Source organism: Dromiciops gliroides, chromosome 3, assembly GCF_019393635.1.
Source record: "Dromiciops gliroides isolate mDroGli1 chromosome 3, mDroGli1.pri, whole genome shotgun sequence".
Taxonomy (NCBI): Eukaryota; Metazoa; Chordata; class Mammalia; order Microbiotheria; family Microbiotheriidae; genus Dromiciops; species Dromiciops gliroides.
The window spans coordinates 530,026,301-530,032,359 of record NC_057863.1 but is presented as its reverse complement, the minus strand read 5'-3'; positions in this window follow the sequence as shown (position 1 = coordinate 530,032,359).

The following is a 6,059-nucleotide window of genomic DNA, read 5'->3' as shown; positions in this document are numbered from 1 at the left end:
AGTGCCTGAGGCCAGATTTGAACTCAGGCCCTCTGACTCCAGGGCCAGTGCTCTATCCATTGTACCACCTAGCTGACCCTTGACAACTGTTCTTAATCAGTCTTTATATCTTTGGCCTCTCCTAATGTTCTCTAAGGTTCTCATCTCAGACTTTTCTTTCTATACTCTTAATTAGCTCAATGTTCATATGGGTTCATAGTTATTTCTATGGAGACAACTCCCAAATCTCTCTATGCACACTGCTTTTATCTCTACTCAGTATTAAAGTCAAATCTCTACCTGGGAGTGCTACCAAACAGAACATGTCTAAAATTGAACTGACCATCTTCCCTACTAAACCCGCCTCTTTCCAACTTCCATTTAATGACAGCACCAACATTCCAGTGACCTGTTTCAAGATTCATGTTGTCTTTTGTACTTCCATTGTCCTTGATCTCAACATTTAATATGTTGTCAAGTCTCATCAATATTGCCTTCACAAGATCTTTCCATTTATGCTGGCATGGCCTTAGTTTAGATCCTTATTACCTATAATAATCTCATAGCCTAACTGGTTTAATAGAAGGCAGTATGTGTTAGTGAAATCAAATCACTACCATCTCTCCTTGGACCCTAAGTCCAAGAAGCATGGGAATAGCACTGCCCTCCTGATCATCAGACCTCCTCCCAAGATCAACCCTAGCAACAGCTATCACTGAGGGAGAAATCACTGAGAAGAGGACCCACCCTCCTCATCATTACCTACAATAACTGCTGACCAACTGCCACTAATGGATAGTTGAGCAAAGAAGCCATAGGCAGCACTTCCAAGACTAGCAGTCTTACTTTTAATCCTGCCCTAATAGCCATTATTCAGGAAAGTGGGGGCCAGCCATCCCAATGAACTGCTACACACTGGGCAGACAAGTCAGCCTAGCTTACCCCTGCATTCTAAGAACCATGGGACCTTTCCAGGTGATTTGCAGCTGAAACTTTCCATTATGCCCCCATTAGAATGTGAACTCCTTGAGAGAAGGAACTGTCTCACTTTTCCATTTGTATGGTCAGCACTTAGCAAAGTATTGTACATAGTAAACACTTAAATATTTCATTCATTCATATTTTTTTATTTTGGTCAGGCAATTGGGGTTAAGTGACTTGCCCAGGGTCACACAGCTAGTAAGTGTTAAGTGTCTGAGGCCAGATTTGAACTCAGGTACTCCTGACTTCAGGACCAGTGCTCCATCCACTGCGCCACCTAGCTGCCCCCATTCGTTCATATTTAACCAGAGTAATCCAGGAATCTCAGTCCTGCTACATATTAGTTTATATTCTTAGGTAAATCATAACCTCTTTGGGCTTGGACTAAAGCATTTCTGAGGTTCCTTCCAACTCTGAATCTATGCTTTATGTTAGGACCTAAATAGTTTAGCATTTTTAAAAACCATTGATTAGGATGACGACATTGAAAGGCATATTAGCAGTATTTTGAAAAGGTCTTGAATACCAAGTAAAGGTATTGGAAGGAAGTCACAGAAGCATTTTAATCATTGAAGAGACTACCAATTCCATGCATATGAATAACTTTTAGAAACAGTAGAAAGGATGGGCTAGAAGAGAGTGGAGGCAGGAAGATCTCTTAGGATGCTATTGAAAGAGAAGATGTAGGTGGGAGTGAAGGCTTATACTTGAATGTGATCTCTGGGTTCCAGAGCAGGGGCAAGATATGAAAAATATTAGAGGCAGAATCCTTGGGATTTGTTAACTAAAATATGAAGTTCAGGAGAGAGGTTAGGATTTGATATGCAGACTTGGCAGTCTTCTACATAGAGGAGATAGCTAAAGCTATGAGAGTGCATGGGATTTTCAAGGTAGAATATTTATGGAGAAGAGAAACGAGGGTAGAACCTTTGGGAATGCAACCTCAGAGGATCTGAAAGAAACAAGGGAATCAGTACAGAGAAGGAGCAATTATAAATCAGTTTTTCCCATGGCCTTATCATTCCTAGGCAAAACAAGAAAACTGAATTTCTGAGATGGCAAAGCTGAGAGACAGATTCTGAACTGTGGCAATCCCATTCAGGCACTGTTAAGCCCTGGCTTGAAACAGTCGGTTACCTTTATTTTACCACAGTCTCACTTCTTCCCCTTCTACTCCTAACCTCAAGGCTTTTAGATTCACATAATCACAAATTTTCATGATTGAAAGGGACTCTAGAGTTTATGTAGTCCAACCACCTAATTTTGCAGGTAAGAAAACTGAGGAACAGAGAGAAGTGCTAGGATCACGTAGCTAATTAGGCAGTAAACCAGAATTAGAATTTAGGTTTCCAGATCACCAGAACAGCGTTCCTTCCATTACTCAATGTTATATTTGAGTGGCAGGAGGAATCTGTAGTGTGTTACTTTGGTGGACAGATTCATGCTTTAAAGAGCATGACCAATGTTTCCACTTAAACTGTAACTGCAATTTACTAGTACTAGTCCAAGGCACTGCTGAGATTATGTGCAATGGCATACTAGTGGTTACCAAAAAATAGGCAAATTTGTCACTTGTGTCTACTTCTCTCTTTGTACGCCATCACTACTACCACCACCACCAGCCCATTCTACAAACAAATATTTAACATTTTGGGGCAGCTAGGTGGTGCAGTGGATATAGCACTGGCCCTGGAGCACTGGCTCAGGAGAACCTGAGTTCAAATCTCACTTCAGACACTTATGAGAAGCAGTGTGGACTTGGAGCCAGGAAGATCTGGGTTTAAATCTTATCTCTGAAACTAGTTGGGCAGCCATGGACAAATCACAAATTTCCTGACTTCGTTTTTTTCCTCTGTAAAATGGGAATAATAATACCAGTAGTGCCTATCTCAAAGGACTGTATTAATGAAAACAAATAATGTATGTAGAGTATTTGGCACATTTTCAGGTACTTATACTATGAAAATTTAAGATTGTGCTAGGGAGGCAGCTAGGTGGCCCAGGGGATAAAGCACCAGCCCTGGATTCAGGAGGACCTGAGTTCAAATTTGACCTCAGACATTTGACACTAGCTGTGTGACCCTGGGCAAGTCACTTAACTCTCATTGCCCGCAAAATAAACAAACAAATAAATAAAATTGTGCTAGGACTTTTAGAAAATACCCTGTATAAAGTATTATTATGTATTGTGAGAAGAACTATCATGCCTGTTTCAGGCAAATAATGGTGAGATCCCTGTTCTCATAGAATTTATTCCCACTATCCCTTGAGTTCTTAGTACCTTTGACTATCCTATCCTTTTCACTGTAACTTCCACACTCCCATTTGTGTCTTCCTAACTTACCCTAGTGACCTCTCTTCTGTTCAAATCAAAACTTTCATTCTATCTAGGCATTAAGCAATTTAATGAAAGTAATTTGATTAGCGTGAATATATGGTATGAAGGACCTTTTGAAGGGCCAAAGCCCATTTTAAAATGTGTGCTCATTAACCACAATAAACCTTTAATTGGTGTAATAGAGTTGGAGATCTGAGTAGCTTAACCATAAATATCCCTGTCTTGAAAATTCAATCTGTCATTCCAGGAGCTTTAATATAGCATACCAGCTTTGACACACTCTTCCCTATTAAGCCAAATTTCTGAAAGGGAGAAGATCTGGGAAATAGAAGGGAGACAAGTCAAGTATCCCTAGGTACGATAACATATTTTATCTTTGGTGCCATTTCTTCCTCCCACTTCCTAGACTAGTAAACTTAGAGTTTTTAATAAGGCTGCTAATTCCATTAGAGTATTCTGTATTTAAATATAATTTTAAAAAATGAAATGTGATTAAAAGTCTTGATTCTAGGTCTCTACCCATAATTTCTGAGAGATTTAATGCTTCCATCTGTGATTCCAAGTTACATGGTGTTTTTTAGTGACCTGTTGACCTATAACTCAAATCCAATGATAGCAGATTATGACAGCTATCAAGATGACACCCCCTGTTCAAGGCATTTCAAATGCTGTGTAACAAAACTAATTCATTTTAATTAAACTTATTCATATTTTATGGCTCCGCACACATATCTTAGAGGTTATGTTAAGTTTATGAAATGGCAGTCCTTCAAAGGATGCCATGGCTATTAGGTGAATCTGATATCAGAGTCTTATGTAATTTAAAGAATCATTTTGCAGGAGTGAATCTGATGAATAGGTTCTCTGCCATTAATGGTCCTCAGTCAAATGTCAGTCTTTCAGATAGACACAAAGCCAAACCACTTTCTTAAATCATTACTCTACACTTCACCCAGTAATGCCTTTTATCAGTGAGGAACTTCTTGCTGCTCTCTGTTGCGCCTAGTCATTTCTTTTTTCAGCTTGTAAAAAATTTTATGCCAATAGGACTTGTTCAGTTCTAATTATTTTCCAAAGTAACCTTAGTTTATTTGGAACGGATTAGAAACCGAAATACATTATTAGGTATGTAGATATGAGGGACAACTATATTGTTCCTATATGTAAGATGCATCCCCCCAAAACCAATCAATTAACAAGCATTTTATTAAGCACATTATGTACCATGCACTATGCTATGTAGTGGGGATAGGAAGACACAACTGAAACATTTCCTGCCCTTAAAGAGCTTACATACTTAAATGAGCTCTTTCTGGGGAAACAAAACAAAACCCCAGAACAAAATATCAATCAGTCACACTTAGATTTTATACAAGCTAGATTTCTAGGTGGCAAAGAAGCACAGTCTCTATTTGGATAAATATTGCAAATAGCTTAGATACTGCATGCAAATCACCAACATTGCCAAAATACTGTGGAAAACTTCAAATGGTTTGGAGAAAACTTAATGTCTTTAATTCTAAGTCAACACCTTATTTCCTCCTCTATCATCTCTGTTCTTTCATTAATATTCAGCTAATCCCTGCTTACTGGTCACTTTCTTACTGCCTACAAACAGGCCTATCCCCATCTCCTCATCCTCATAAACAAACAAAACCAAAACATTAAACACCCTCTTGATCCATCCCTGCTAGCAATTCTCATATCTCTCCTCTATTTTGCTACCACTTTCTTTCCTCTCATTCCCTTAACTCTTTTCAGTTTGGCTTCTGACCTCATCATTCAACTAAAACTGCTCTCTCCAAAGTTACCAATCAATATCTCTAAATGAATAAATCGAATGGCCTTTTCTCAATTCTCATTCTTTTTTTTTTTTTACCTTTCTGCAGCTCTTGACACGGTCAATCACCCATTTTTCTTATTACTCTCTTTTCTCTCTCTCTCTCTTTTTTTTTTACATTGCTCTGAACTATTTATGTTCCCAGTCCTTGTTTCCTTTGGTGGATCTTCAACCAGATCACATCCTCCAAACACATGTCCCACCGGGTTTTGTCCTGAGCCCCTATCTCACATTAAGACATTGCCTTTCCCCTTGCCAAGGCTAACCAGTCTCTATGCAGAAAGGATTCCATTCCATCTCGATTTCTCCAAGAGATTGCCTCCTCTTTAATCCCCACTCTAACTTATTTTTTATCTATTCCTGTCTACTGATTACTTCCCTACTGCCTAGAAGTGTATCTATGTCCAGTCCCCAACCCTCACTGCTATTAATGCTCAAAAAACAAACACTTTATCCAATCATTCCTGCTATCATCCTATATCTCTCCTGTCTTTTGTGGCTACTCTTGAGAAAGGAGTCTATAACAGAAGTTTCTACTTCCTCTTCTTAACTTTTTATATAGTCTGGCATCTGACTCATCATTCAACTGAAACTGCTCTCATCAAAGTTACTAATTTTGGTCTATTTAACTGACAAGTCTAATTCCCTTTTCTCTATTTTTATACTTCTCGACCTCTTCAGCCTTTGACACTATTGATCACCCTCTTCTTCTTGATACTTACTCCATTTTATAGTTAAGAAAACAGAGGCAAACAGAGCTTAAGTGATTTGCCCAGGGTCACACAGCTAGTGTCTGAGGCCAAATGTGAATTGGGGTCTTCCTGACTTCAGGCCCAGCACTCTGTGCACTGTAGTTTCACCTGGCTGTCATTTCCTCTCTTCTTGTGCCTTGCACCTCATGCCATGCTGGGATCCAGGGAC